This window comes from Pituophis catenifer, unplaced genomic scaffold, assembly GCF_029215685.1.
Source record: "Pituophis catenifer annectens isolate HBS135680 unplaced genomic scaffold, rPitCat1.0.hap2 SCAF_11, whole genome shotgun sequence".
Taxonomy (NCBI): Eukaryota; Metazoa; Chordata; class Lepidosauria; order Squamata; family Colubridae; genus Pituophis; species Pituophis catenifer.
The window spans coordinates 14,798,065-14,813,858 of NW_027256891.1; the positions used below are offsets into that span (position 1 = coordinate 14,798,065).

The following is a 15,794-nucleotide window of genomic DNA, read 5'->3' on the forward strand; positions in this document are numbered from 1 at the left end:
CATGAACAAAGTTGCTTCCTGCAAAGGCTCACGTGCCTTTGCTCCTCCTTTATGTCTTATGGGAGGGGCCAATCATCTCTAAGCCTTACTCCCGAATTGCCCCTTTTGTCTTAACTGTTTTTGCCTTCTGGCAGCTCTGCGCATGCACGCACTGGGAACAGGCTCCCCCTGTTCCTCTGCCTCACTGACGTCAGATTCTCGAGGCTCTGGAGTCAGCACAAAACTCGCAGATGGCCCTGGCCCCATCTCTGCCTCTGACACAGAGCCCTCATCCGAGCCTTCCTCAGACTCCAGGACTGGCCCATGTTCCTCCCCAGCCTCCTCACTGTCCGACTCCGCTACCAGCTTCGCAAACTGCCGGCGGACCACAACAATCTCAGGGAAAGACCTGGGGAGTGTGAGGTCCATCAATCTATTCTCCGGGTCCAAAAGGACTGGGATTAAAAGCCAACATCACAAAACCCACCCACAAAAATAAAACATCTTGATGTACACACGGTCGAAATTAAGATGCGTTCTGCAAGACAACCTATAAACAAGGATCCAACTTTTCACAGTCCATTTCATTCACCCTGCTTCTCATTGTCACCTTGCACAAACAGGGAACAGATAACCGGTTAGCCGTTTGCAACAAATCTGGTGACTTTGTAAGTCGCCAAGAAGTTTTGTCCCGCTAGAGAGCATTGACAATCAAGCTTCCTTCCTAAATAATGTTCTCGTGGTTGGAAAAAAATGAGACAACAATTTCTTTCCGGGCTTGGCTTGATATAAATCTCAGAGAACAGCAGATAATGGGAAGAAATACCCTCCATCACTTCCCAAAATAAATTACACTCTGAACATTTCAAGAAATCCCTCTTCTAGAGCTATTTAGAAGATGCCACCTCCAAACCAGCCCGATCTTCTGAAAATAAGGAAGAAAAATAGGAATCTCTTTTTACAGGAGAACATTTTTTTTTTAAAAAAAAACAGTGGCAAGTGGGTTTTGACGATTGCTTAAATTAAAAACAATCAGATATTTGATTTGCAGATTCCTAGGTTCAGTGAAAAAGCTGTGATGACCTCTCCATCTTCACCCTAAAAGCTTTTATCAGGGTAGCTTTTCTATTTGCAAAACCATTTTAAACAGGGGGATTTACCTGTTTGTTTTCTCTGAAATCCGTTAATATAATCTCCGGTTTAATATATTGATATCCGTGGGCTAATTAAAAACGGTGAGTGCGTGCAGGCATTTATTTGTTCAAACAAACTGACTGCATAAACATTATTATAAACTGTTTACTCTCCCCACCGAAAGGGAAGGGAAGGGGTAGTCGGGACAATTTATGTTCACTAATACAATTTCTCATTAAAGCTGCTGCCAGGTAGATTTAAAAAAAAAAAAAACAACCACCTCTTGAAATAGTAAGTAAGTGGGAAATTAATTCAACAGTTTAATCTAGAGCTAATAACAGTTGCAAGCTCTGAAAGAGATTGCTTCAGCAGGGAGTTAATTAACAGCTTATTCCCTATTTGATAAAAGTAATCCACACTAATTCTAGTGTAATTTACCTCAATGTAATATAAAACCACAAGCTGCTTCTAATGCTGGTGGTAATTAGGCTTACATTATGGTCATGCTGACAATGGAAGAGGCGTTATTATTGTTATTAGTAACAGCGGCAGCAATATCAGTGTTATTATTTGTGTTATTTGTATCATTAGGATTATTATTTACTCTTGCAATGAGGGTACCCTTGAAAATATTCTTTTGACATTTTCTGAATGGACGTTCCACTTTCGGTTTTCATGTAACAGAAGAGGAGATTGCAAATTCTTGAAAGAAGGTGTTAGTGATGGGGCTTGTTTATTTATTTATTTGTTTATTGATTAGACTTAGTTTCCGCCTGAAGGCAACACTGGATGGCTTACAAACATTAAAAGTCTATAAAAGATTAAACCAATTTTTAAAAACTCCCTTTTTACGATCCTGTAATCCCTTAATTTGGGGTAGAGTCATGGCGACTGGATGGAGCTGAGCATTTACTGGCTGGATGCCCTTCCTGACGCCTATGTGGAGTTCACAGAAGATATTTTTTCTTTTATGCCTTAGGAGAGAATTAAAACAAAACAGAAATAAGACTAGCACTGATGTTACCTAGCTGAAACATCTGCAAGAAAACCACCAAGCTCATTTCAACCCTGAACTACAAATATTCTCCTTTATTGGTACAGTAATTATCGGCATTGACAAATTCACCTTCGGTCAATTGCAAAAGGCAGCTTTATTGGGAACAGCTTACATCTTGCAAGGATACTTCTAACACCATCAAGCATACACATCTGCCTGTTATATTTAAATATTTCCTCCCCTGATTAAGAAAAGGGAGAAAGTTTTTAATGATCCAGATTCTAGATATTTCATCTTCATGTCATTAAAAGGACATTTGATAGTCAGCATTCTAACGCAAGAACTAAACATGTTAATTACTTGTTTATCATGTGGGTTTATTGTAACCCAAGAAGAGTTCAGTTTTATAATTTTTCCAGCGACACAGAATATGTGAGCAGATAAACCATGACAAATGAAATTGTCCGTATGCAGGTGGTCCTCGACTTATGACCATAATTGAGCCCGAAATTTCTGTGGTTAAATGAGACATTTGTTAAGTGAGCTTTGCCCCACTTTGCGACCTTCCTTGCCATAGTTGTTAAGTGAATTACTGCAGTTGATAAGCTAGAAACCCGGTTGTTAAGTGAATCTCGCTTCCCCATTGATTTTGCTTGTCAAAAAGTTGCAAAAAGTGTTCCCATGACCCCGGGACACAGCAATGGCCATAAGTATGAACCAGTTGCCAAATATCTGAATTTTGATCACATGATCATGGGGATGCTACGAAGGTGCTAATGGAAAAATAGTCATAAGTCACTTTTTTAAAAAGATGTAACTGAATGGTCACTAAAGGAACTGTTGTAAGTCGAGGACTACCTGTATTCCCTATTTTCCTCCTCCTCCTCCTCCAACTACAGAATGTCTTGATTAGTAACAGTCAAGGTTTTTCACTGCAAATAATCTTGTCTCCCACCTTTAAAAGTTTCTGACATCAGGCCTGCAAAGCAATCATCATCATAAAATAAACAAATTTAAAAATCCGCCTTGAAACCTGGGAACAATTTTTGTTCCTTCTCACATAGATTTTTCAAATGAAATAATTGGCTTTCTAACTTTTTTCTTTTTTAAATTGCATAGATTAAAAGAAGCTGCTAATTGCTTTCAAATGCACCGGCTGAGAAGATGTCTTATAAATTAAACAATGGCTTTGTTTGAAACAGGGATGGGCAAGTCGTTTGGGCCCCCGGTTTGATGTCAAATGGCTTTTAACAGTACGGAAAATAAAGGAAGTGAAATTTCCGAAGGGCTGAATCTCGGAGCCTGTTTCCAATAGAGGTTCCCCGTGATGAATTTACGTTATCGTATTTGGAAAGTAGGGTGCAGTACAGCCGAACCAAAATAAACCTCTTCATTCCTACAGGTAGTTGTTAACTTACAACCATTTGCAGTTACTGAAAAAAAATATGACTTACAGTCGGTCCTCGTATTTATGACCATTGCACCATTCCACAGCCTTGGGATCATGTGCTTGTCAACTCGCATCTATTTATGACAATTTCACTGTCCCACAATCATGCGATCACCATTGGCGAGCTTCCCAGCCGGTTCCCAGTAACAATGTTGGAAGGGACTTTGAAGGTCATCTACTCCAACCCTCTGCTCACGCAGGAGACCTGTACTAGGGATTCGAACCGCTGAACTGCCGACCTTTCTGATCGACAAGCTCAGCGTCTTAGCCACTGAGCCACCTAGTCAGGCAGTTCCCATCCAATAAAAGTCAACGATGGAACCCAGGTTCCTTTCAGTACCATGCGGTTCACTTTACAATTTACAACTGCCTTAACAACCCTGGCAAAAGGCATAAAATCAGGTGCTGCTCGCTTAACAACCACTTTACTTAGCAATGGAAATTGTGACCGTAAGTCGAGGACTACTTGTATTTGTTTCATCGGATGGAGAAGATGTAGATTTGTACTTTTTCGGCAAGTTTCCATAACTTTATCTCTTGGACAAAATATCCCTATTGCAATGATGTCCTATACCAGGGAGTATCGAACTCAAGGTCCAGGGGCCGGATCTGGTCTGCATGGTACTTAGATCTGGCCTGTGGGGCTGCCCTGGAAACAACGAAGGACCGGCCTGCGGTGGGCAGAGGGTTGTAGGGGGCTGTGGCAGCCAAAAACAGGAGCTCATTTTCACTGGCAGAGCGCCCGGGCCACTACAGGCATCCCTGACACAAGTGATGCTGAGCTGGCCACACCCACTCTGGCCATGCCCCCCCCCCCCCGAGGTCAAACACAACCCTGATGCGGCTCTCAATGAAATTGAGTTTGACACCCCTGTCCTATACTGTATCTAACAAAGGTAAAGGTTTCCCTTGCACATATGTGCTAGTTGTTCCCAAATCTAGGGGGCAGTGCTCATCTCATATATACGAGACCGCCTGCTGCCAGCAATAGCCTCCCACCAGCCAATACGCTCCCACAGAGAGGGGCTCCTCAGGGTGCCGTCGGCCAGACAATGTCGACTGGCGACACCCAGGGGGAGAGCCTTCTCTGTGGGGGCACCAGCCCTCTGGAATGAGCTGCCCCTTGAGATTCGTCTCATCCCCGACCTGCGTATCTTTCGCCGCACCTTGAAGACCCTCTTGTTCCAACAAGCCGGCCTGGCCTAATACGAATTTTAGAATGGGTGTATGTGCGTTTTAATCTATGGGCCAAATTTTTATATATTCTATTTTAAATTGTTTTAAATTTTGTATATTTATATGTGTTTTAAAATGGCTGTACACCGCTCTGAGTCCTTCGGGAGAAGGGCGGTATAGAAATCCAATCAATCAATCAATCAATCAATCAATCAATCAATCAATCTCCGTTTCAAAGCCAAAGAGTCAGCGCTGTCCGAAGACGTCTCCGTGGTCATGTGGCCGGCATGACTCAACGCCAAAGGCGCACGCAACGCTGTTACCTCCTCACCAAAGGTGGTCCCTATTTTTCTACTTGCATTTTTTACGTGCTTTCGAACTGCTAGGTTGGCAGAAGCTGGGGAAAGTAACGGGAGCTCACCCCGTTACGCGGCACCAGGGATTCGAACCGCTTGAATTATATGTAAAGATGACATTACGACCATCCTTTTTAAAAAAGGATTTTTACAGACTGTATACACTGTGCTTTTGTTACTAATAGAAGTAGAAAAGTAATTTTTACCTAAAATAATTACTACATCTAGATCGGGGGTGGGGGTTGCTGAGATTCAAGAATCACGTTTCACTCCTGAAAGCTCTGATTGCAACGTGATTTGGCCCAAAAGTTCTTCAAAGGTTGTTAACATTTTGTAGCGTTTAACTTGGTAGTGGAGAGAGAGAGAAATAATTAAATACATGACTGCAGGCAAACCATACAAACTATATTTAATTTTAATTAAACGTAAATCAAATTTAATGTTTTGCCTTGGTCTCTCCCATTCCTTTTGAGAGTGTAGCCCTCAGTGCATCATTTAAAGATAGTGTACCCAATCCGGGCTAACAGATATTAAACAAGAGGTGGCTGTTTGCAAAAGAATACAATTAAAATTTAAAACAGCCCCATATGGATTTTGTTCAAACACAGTCAGTCCTATGTTGAGGCATCACATATTTCAATATTACACATTAAGAGCCATCGTCAGAGTTTGATTAGCAGACGTGCTCAAGGTAACGAAAAAAAAAAAAAGAAAGTCAAGCTGCATTTCCTCCTTATTATCCAGTTTAACTTGGCGATCAATATTTGCAGAGATTGTTCAGTAGACTAAATACGGGCATACCAGTCCAAGGAGCATTTGAATTAATTCCATTTGAAGGCTGCCCCCTTCCCTCCTTGAGGTCTCAGAATTGCTTGTATGACCTTTGCAAATAATTTCACATCTGCACGTATTCCTAATCAGTGGTGAAGTTGACTTCTCTGTCATCTGTCTGCTGGGTGATTATTTATATATACAGTGGCTAGATAGATAGATAGATAGATAGATAGATAGATAGATAGATAGATAGATAGATATAGATAGCAGATAGATAGATAGATAGATAGATAGATAGATAGATAGATAGATAGATAGATAGATAGATAGATAGATAGATGATATAGATAGCAGATAGATAGAAAGATAGATGAGGATAGATGGATGGATAGATAGATAGATGATAGATAGATATAGATAACAGATAGATAGATAGATGAGATGATAGATGGATGGATGGATAGATAGATAATGATAGATAGATAGATAGATAGATAGATAGATAGATAGATAGATAGATAGATAGATATAGATAGCAGATAGATAAGATGATAGATAGATACAGAGAGAGAGATACATATAGATAGATAGACAGACAGATAGAGAAAGAGACAGACAGACAGACAGACAGAGAGATACATATAGAGATATAGATACATAGAAAAAGAGAGATACAGAGAGAGAGAGAGAAATACATATAGGGATATAGATAATAGAAAGATAGAGAGAGATACATATATATATATATATATATATATATATATATATATATATATATATAGAGAGAGAGAGAGAGAGAGAGAGAGAGAGAGAGACAGACAGACAGACAGACAGAGATAGAGAGAGAGACATACATATAGATAGGGAGAGAGAGATAGACAGACAGGCAGATAGCTATAGATAGATAGAGACAGACAGAAAGAAAGATATATAGAGATAGAGATACATATAGGGATATAGATACATAGAGACATAAATATATATGTGTATGTTTGTATATATATATATATATAAGATATATAAAAAGATACATATATATATATATATATATATATATATATATATATATACACACACACAGAGAGAGAGAGAGAGAGAGAAAGAGACAGATAACTAGTTTTAGATAGATTATAGAGATTGATGATGGAGATAGAGATAGCTCACTTAGCAGCACACAAACACACACACACACACACACACACACACACACACACTCAGTGTGCGTTCTATAGCATCAAGATGGTGCATTCCTTAAAATTTGCACAACCAGGTGCAAGGCAGATGTGCAAAGAGAATCCGGATAGTGTGTTTATACTGCAAATGATTGCATTTTATTCTCTCCAGGATTCCTTTTATGCATGATGAGCATAAGAATAATCCATGTTTTCAAATAATGAGCTCAAATAATGAATCAACTCTTTTCAGACTTCCTCTGAGATTCTATTTACGTTCTCTTTCTCTCTCTTACTAAATGGACACATGTTTTTCTGCTTTTTCTTTTTTCCACGTCCCTTAAACAGCTTGGGCTTCCTTATTCAAAGGAAATATTTTGGGTAACTTGACGTACAGGATTGATTTTCACCCCGATTCTGGATTTTAAACAAGCGTGCAAAATTCTGAAAGCCTTGAAAAAAATGTTATTTGCAGCTGGTCCTTGCTCTTAAAAACTATTGCGGTATCACTAAATCACACAATCAAAATTCAGGAGTTTGGCCATTGCCTGTACATAACGACAGCGTTCGGGGTCGTGCGGTCCCTATTTGTGACTTTCCTATAGGGGGCTTCCAATAAATAAAGCCGTTTGGGGAAGCTTGATTCGTTTAACGACCAATGCACACAAAAAAAGTAATGGGCAGGACTTACTTCATGACTGCATCACTTAGCAACAGAAGACAGAAGTTCCAATCTCAGTTGTGGTCATAAGTCAAGGATTTTCTGTAAAATTTTCAGCGTCTCTTAAGATTGCTTTGAACCTGTTAGGCAGGCAGACAGACAGTATAATAAAATCAAACTAAGCTATAATCTTTTCAATTTCCTTCGGAATAAATGGTGTCTTTTTTTTTTGTTTTAAGTCATCCAGTTTATTCCCAAGTAAGTTGCAAAGCTCGTAGCTAGGTTTGATTTGATTTGATTTTGATTTTTTGTTTTGTAAATAAAATTCAAACTCTCATCGAGCCAATAAAAAGATAATTGCATTATACTGATTCAGGGCTTTTAACTTCTATACTTAGACGAACTTGCTTAGAACAGCAGCCCCTGAATGTCAAAAGAGATTTCGCTTAAAGAAAGAGAGGGCACTTTTGCCTTCTCCCAAGCCAGTGTCTGAAAATAAATACATAAAATATGAGCAGAAAAGCAAAAGAAGACCCATAAGGAGAAAAAGTAATTGCTTTTTTTAAAAAAAAGATTAAAATGCTTTTAAAAAAGTCTCTCTCTCTCTCCTCTCTCTTCTCCCCCCCTCTCTCTCTCTCCTCTCCTCTCCTCTCCCACTCTTCTCTCTTCTCCTCTCTCCTCTCCTCTCCTCTCCTCTCCCCTCCCCTCCCCTCCCCTCCCCTCTCCTCTCTCCTCTCTTCTCTTTTCTCTCTCTCTCTCCTCTCTCCTCTCTCCTCTCTTTTTTCTCCTCTCCTCTCCCTCTCTCCTCTCTTCTATTTTCTCTCTCTCCTCTCCCCTCCTCTCTCCTCTCTCCTCTCTCCTATCTTCTTTCTCCTCTCCTCTCCTCTCCCTCTCTCCTCTCTTCTATTTTCTCTCTCTCTCCTCTCCTCTCCTCTCCTCTCCTCTCCTCTCCTCTCCCCTCTCCCCTCCTCTCTCCTCTCTTCTTTCTCCTCTCCTCTCCCTCTCTCCTCTCCTCTCTCTTTCCTTGCCCTCTCTCTCCTCTCCCACTCCTCTCTCCCTCCTCCCTTCTCTCTTCTCCTCTCCCTCTCCTCTTGCCTCCCCTCCTTTCTCCTCTCTTCTCTCTCCTCTCCTCTCTTTCCTCGCCCTCTCTCTCCTCTCCCACTCCTCTCCTCTCTCTCTCCTCTCCCTCTCTCTCCTCTCCCTCTCCTCTCTCTCTCCTGTCTTCTGCCTCTCCTCTCCTCTCCCTCTCTTTTCCTCTCCGTCTTCTTTCCTCTCCCTCTCCTCTTTTCTCCTGTCTCTTCTCTCCTCTCTCTCCCTACCCACTCCCCTCTCGCCTTCCTCTCTCTCTCTCTCTGACTCTGTCTCTGTCTCTCTCCTCGTTTTGAGGAAACAGCAATAGAAGGATACTGATGGAACGAAATATTGACAGTGCAGGAAAAATGTTATTTCTGGGGCATTTGCCCCACAGGCTTAGTGATGGTTTTGTAGGGTCATGCTAAGATAGAAACTGTCAGGCCTAAACCCCAAATCGGCTAAATCATGTCCAACTTTTCACAACCCCATGGACCATAGCATGACAGCCTGCCCCTGTCTCCCGGAGTTTGCCAAAATTCGTGTTCATTACGATGGCGCTATCTAATCATTTCACCCTTTGCCATTCCTCTTCTCTCCTTGCCTTTAATACAGGTAGTCCTTGACTTACAACACTTCATTTAGTGACTGTTCGAAGTTACAAGGGCACTGAAAAAAGTGACTTGAGACCGTTTTTCACACTTACGACCATTGCATTATCACTTGCCAATTGACTCATATTTATGACGGTTGCAGTATCCCGGGGTCACGTGATCATCTTTTGGGCGATCGTCTGGCAAGCAAAGTCAACGGGGAAACCAGATTCACTTAACAACCGTGTTGCTAACTTAACAACTGCAGTGATTCACTTAACAAATGTGGCAAGAAAGGTCGTAAAATGGGGCAAAATTTGCTTGACATATCTCTCACTTAGCAACATATATTTTGGGATCAATTGTGGTCGTAAGTCGAGGACTACCTGACACAGTGAATCCAACTGCATCCAGTATTTTATTTGCTCACACCTAGTAGACAGAATCTTGCCAGACTAAAGTTAGAAAGCTTGTAACTTCATAGATACATCCTTAGAGATTCTCGGGTGTGGCTACCCTGAATCTTTTCCTCTCTTCCCATCGAGTTCAGGACAGCACAGTCTCTTCTCTTGTCCCCCCACCTCTCTGTCCTGGGAAGTTATGGTACTATTGTCATCCTTCTCCAGGTTAATAGAAGTCCTGTTGCATGTAGCTTCCAACTTTGTAGGCATGATTTGTAGGCCCTACCACTTTCTTCAGCTTCCGGGATGTACCTTTTGATCCCTTAAGAACAACAGTCTTTCCTGACAACATTTGGCACTTAACTAAAGAAGGCGGCTTCCTTGCCAGTTGTGTCCGACTCTAGGGCACTGTGCTGAGAGAGCCAGCATTGTCCAGCATGGCTATACACTAAAGATGCATGAAACACTGTTTTCTTTCCCACCGAAGTGGTACCTATTAATCTACTTGCATTTGCATGCTTTCAAACCACTAGGAGGCTATTTAAGTGCTAGCCTATTTAAAATAGGCTAGCACAGTGGTGGCGGACCTTTTACTCACCGAGTGCCAAACAGGTACGCTCTTCGCTTACGCGTGGCTCCCCCCCACGCGCCGTGCGCGCAATCGCACCATCTGCGCATGCGCGTGGCTTTCACACAGCTCCGTGCGCTGCATGTGCAATTGCACCACCTGCACACAGCTTGCGCGCATGCAATGCATGTACGCGAACTTCATCTGTGCATGCATGCGCTGTACACAGGTACTTGCACCCACATGCGCGTGCATGCACAAGAGAGCTCCGAACTCCAGCTGGGTTTCTGGAATTGTGCGAATGTGCACCGGAGGCCCAAGCAGCAGCTGGGGTGTGCACGCATGCACAGCTGCAAGTGAGTTGGGCAACAGCTTGCGTGCCCAGAAAGAATGGCTCTGCATGCCACCTTGGGCACACGTGCCATAGGTCACCATCGCAGGGCTAGCCTTTAACTCGCCTATCTTAAGCAGGTGCCTTCTTTGTCAGCTTTTGAAAACTTTAGCAAGCAACCACACTTAACATAGCCCACCTCAGTGCGATGCGCTGTGGTATCTGGTTGCTGTGTTTATTCAGTCCAAGGTGCACATGTTGATGCGTCCGTGCCAGATGGTGCTATCCCATGATACCCCATATAAAATATAATATATAAGCATTTGTATCAATAATTCAGCCTCCACAGCATAAATCAGTCACATGGCCTGCTCCAGCAGATGGGGAATGCCCTTTGATTTTCATACTAATAACCTAATTCATAAAACATCGTTTTGCATATTTCCATATCGCGTTATCCTGTATGTTAGGAGGTAAGAAAAAAAAAAAGATGCTAAGCTTGCAACTTTCCTCGCCTCCTTTCACGGCTGCGTTCGGGCAGGCTGTCGAAGAAGCGAAATATTGTAAGATTTCTAGGATTAGAGCGTTTTCACAGCCTATAGAAAGCTCCTTCCCCAATCTTGGTCCTCTGGCTTGCTTAGGTGCTCCCTGATACCTCCCACTGAAGAAGATATGAGAATAATCAGAATAACAGGCTTGGGAAGGGACCTTGTAGGTCATCTAGTCCAGCCCTCCCCCCCTCCTGCCCAAGTAGGAGACCCCCCACACCATTTCTGACAGATGGCAGTCCAGTCTCTTCTCGAAAGCTTCCAGGGATGAAGCTCCCACAACTTCCGAAGGCAACTTCCCTTCCATGGGTTGGTTGCTCTCACTGTCAGGAAATTTCTCCTTATTTCTGATCTCTCCTGTGATCAGTTTCCACCCATTATTCCCTGTCTGGCCTTTGGGTGCTTTGGAAAATAGGTTGAGCCCCCCCCCTCCTCTTTGTGACATAAAGTGCCAGTTTGGTCTAGTGGTGAAGGCACCAAGTTAGAAACCAGGAGACTTTGAGTTTTAGTTCCATATTAGGCATGAAAGCCAGCTGGGTGACTTTGGGCCAATCACCAGGAGACGGTGAATTCTAGTCCTGCCTTAGGCATGAAATCTGGCTGGGTGAGTCTGAGCCAATTACCAGGAGACTGGGAGTTCTAGTCCTGCCTTAGGCATGAAAGCTGGCTGGGTGACTTCTGGCCAATCACCAGGAGACTGGGAGTTCTAGTCCTGCCTTAGGCATGAAAGCTGGCTGGGTGAATTTGGGCTGATCACCAGGAGACTGGGAGTTCTAGTCCTGCCTTAGGCATGAAAGCTGGCTGGGTGAATTTGGGCTGATCACCAGGAGACTGGGAGTTCTAGTCCTGCCTTAGGCATGAAATCTGGCTGGGTGAGTCTGAGCCAATCACCAGGAGACTGGGAGTTCTAGTCCTGCCTTAGGCATGAAAGCTGGCTGGGTGACTTATGGCCAATCACCAGGAGATGGTGAATTCTAGTCCTGCCTTAGGCATGAAAGCCAGCTGGATGACTTCAGGCCAATCACCAGGAGACTGGGAGTTCTAGTCCTGCCTTAGGTATGAAAGCTAGCTGGGTGACTTTGGGCCAATCACCAGGAGACTGGGAGTTCTAGTCCTGCCTTAGGCATGAAAGCTAGCTGGGTGACTTTGGGCCAATCACCAGGAGACTGGGAGTTCTAGTCCTGCCTTAGGCATGAAAGCCAGCTGGGTGATTTGGGCCAGTCACTCCCTCTCAGCCCAACCCACCTCACAGGGTTGCTGTGTGGGAATTAGGAGGAGTTGTGTTTTAAATATGTTCCCTGCCTTGAGTTATTTATAAAAACAATGAAAGCGGGATACAAATAAGTAGGTAAATCATGGAGATGGTTGATGAATAAGCTTGGAGATTGAAAGTTGGAGGTTGAAGCTTTGAACTGAAGCTCTTGGAAATCTAAATGTCCCTAGGACAGGGATGTCAAACTCAATTTCATTCAGAGTTGTGTTTGACCTTGGGGCTGGGGGTGGCGTGGCCAGCTTGATGTCACTCGTGTCAGGGGCGCTTGTGGTGGTACGAGCACTCTGCCAGTGAAAACAGGCTCCCAAGCTCCATTTTTGGCTGCAACAGCCTCCTGCAATCCTCTGCCAGTGAAAACAGAATTCGGGAGGACCGCATGCAGCCCTCCCAAGCTCCATTTTCACTGGCAGAGGCACCGTGCGCCGGTCCTTCACTGTTTCCACGGTGGCCCCACGGGCCAGATCTAAGCACCCACGGGCTGAATCCGGCCCACGGGCCTTGAATATAACACCCCTGCCCTAGGAGAAGCCAGAGATGATTTCCTTTAAAGTTTGACACAGGCCATTGTATTCTGTGTCACCGAAAACATTGTAAAACTTAACTCTTCTTGGATTAGAATATTTTTTCCTTTTTTTTTTAATTTTAAAACAAAACTTTATTCATTCTTTAAAAACATTTAAAACATACAAGTTTCTCTTAATTAAAAAGAAATTTACATATACAGTACACAACTTCGTCTATTGACTAATTTCTATTATTATATATACATGTATACATACACACAGTGACTTATTTCCTTTTCTATCCATCTGACAGTGCTGTTTTTAATTGTATTGATTTCTTCTGAATTTCATCTTTACCCATTCCCCCTCCTCTGATTTATCCACTGGTACCATCTATTCCATATTGTAAAATATTTTGAGTCTTCCTTGTCCTGTAACTCTAAAGTTAATTTGTCCATTTCTTTTTGTCCACTTTTTTTTAAATCAAACTGTGATAAACAGTATCAGATAATTAAATGACGTATATTTACTTCTTGGGTTAGGATGCTGATTCTCAAAAGTTCACTCATTGGCATGAAAGTGAAATATTTAGAATCTGGACTATAATGCCAGGCATATCGAAAGCAGAAACCTGTTCTCCAAACCACCTGAAGGCAAAACAAGAAGCAACGGATGGAAACTAATCAAAGAGAGAACCAACCTAGAACAAGGGAGAAATTTTCCTGACAGTTAGAACAATTAATCATTACTGTTTGCTTCCAGAAGTTGTGGATACCCCAACACTGGAGGCTTTTAAGAAGAGATTGGACAACCATTTGTCTGAAATGGTATATAGCCGTGATGGCAAACCTATGGCACACGTGCCACAGGTGGCACGCTGAGCCATATTTATGGGCACACGAGCGTTGCCCCTAGCTCAGCTCCAGCGCACATGCATGTGCCGGCCAGCTGATTTTCAGGCCTTCTGGGCCCACCAGAAGTTGGGAAACAGGCCATTTCCGGTCTCCAGAGGGCCTCCATGGGGGGTGGGAAAGGCCCCTACTGGGCCCACTGTGCCATCGTGTGCCAAATGCGTGGGGAGCGTGGGGGGGGTCATATGTGCATGAATGGGGGTGCATTGAATTATAGGTGTGGGCACGTGACCCCTCCCCCACGCTCCCCACCGCTTTTGGCACACGACGGCAAAAAGGTTAGCCATCCCTGGTATATAAGGTTTCCTGCCTGAACGGGGTTGGATTAGAAGACCTCCAAAGTCCCTATTATTCTGTTGTCTACAATATATTGGAGTAGATTGTCACAGTTGGTATCTGTTGGACACTGATGAGCTCCAGGGTTTAGAGGCTCTCCGGACAATATCAATTTCCTGACGTTTCACCAGTGACTTTCTGCTGCTGACATCTTCAGAGGCAAGGTGGTCAGCCATCCACAACTTTCAGATTTTGTCTACTCTTGGCAGGTTTTAGGGATGTACCTGTAGCAGGGAATCAAGCCTCCTTCAAGTCTGTCTGTGTGTGTGTATGTGTGTGTATAGAATGAGTAGACTTCTTCAATAGTGCAGTATCACTTCAGCAATCAATAGGAGACAGGCAGTGTGGAGCAATCTCTTTAAGGTGTACAAAGCTGTTTCTTTCATCTTAAAAGTTGCAAGCTGCTTTGCAGATGGAACAAGGGTGAAATCCAGCAGGTTCTGGAGAACTGGTAGCGGAAATTTTGAGTAATTTGGAGAACCAGCAAATACCACCTCTGGCCAGCCCCACACTGAGGTGGGAATGGATACTTTGCAATATCCTTCCCCCAGGAGCGGGGAGGGAATGGGGATTTTGCAGTATCCTTCCTCTGGAGTGGGGAGGGAATGGAGATTTTGCAGTATCCTTCCCCTGGAGTGGGGTGGGAATGGAGATTTTGCAGTATCCATCCCCTGCCACTCCCACCAAGCCATACCATGCCCACCAAGCCACACCCATAGAACCGGTAGTCAAAAAAAATGAATTTCACCACTGAGAAGGAAGCGAATTTTCTTCACATAAGGAAACATTTTGCAATGAAAAACCTTGATTCACAATCTCCTGCTCACTGTCAGAAGAAATGTAGTACACAATAGTGTTACACCAAGCTCCACAACATTCGTTAAAATGTAGAAAGTATGACTTAATTTAGTCCTACGGTGGTAGACTTACTTTATCTTCTTTACCTATTATGCTGTTTACAAATTGCTTTGAGCTGATACACACATACACAAATAAAAATAAAAATAAGAAACAGAAGCCACATTTGGATGTGACATTTAATGTAGTAATGTAGCTCTTTTAAAAAACCTTGTGTCTTTGCAATGGCATGGCATGTTCTTTCAGTGATAAATCAATCCGGTAACAACAAGGCAAGCATTTAAAATGGGATTATTTCTGCAAGAGACAGGGAGAATAACAGCGTTAAAATATATTTTCCTCTTGTCCTTCTCAAGAATTGTACAATGCACTGAAGTGCAGTGTTTTCAAATGATGGTGGGAAGTGTCAAAAGCATTTTGATTTCACTTTTTTTTTATTGAAAAGTTTTACAAAAAACAAAAATTTTCTTCCCCCCCATATTCCCCCCACCCTTTCCCTCCCCTCATCCCACCCTCCCCCCTAGACTTCCCAGAGCAAAATACAAGGTATTTCATTTAACAGTCATAAACTAGATTAACCTACTTGTCCTCAGACTACTAACTCCCCCCCGAAACCTTAACTCCACTATAGATACCATAATACTTCTAATACTTAACGTTCATTCATAAGCTATTTGATATTTTCTTGTCTGATACTTATTT

General features: G+C 42.8%; 1 protein-coding gene across 1 annotated transcript in view; it reads left to right on the top strand.

The window, feature by feature from the left end:
• Positions 1–15,794, top strand: part of DACH2 (dachshund family transcription factor 2) — a 322,657-nt gene that overhangs the window by 184,233 nt on the left and 122,630 nt on the right. The window lies entirely within an intron of this gene.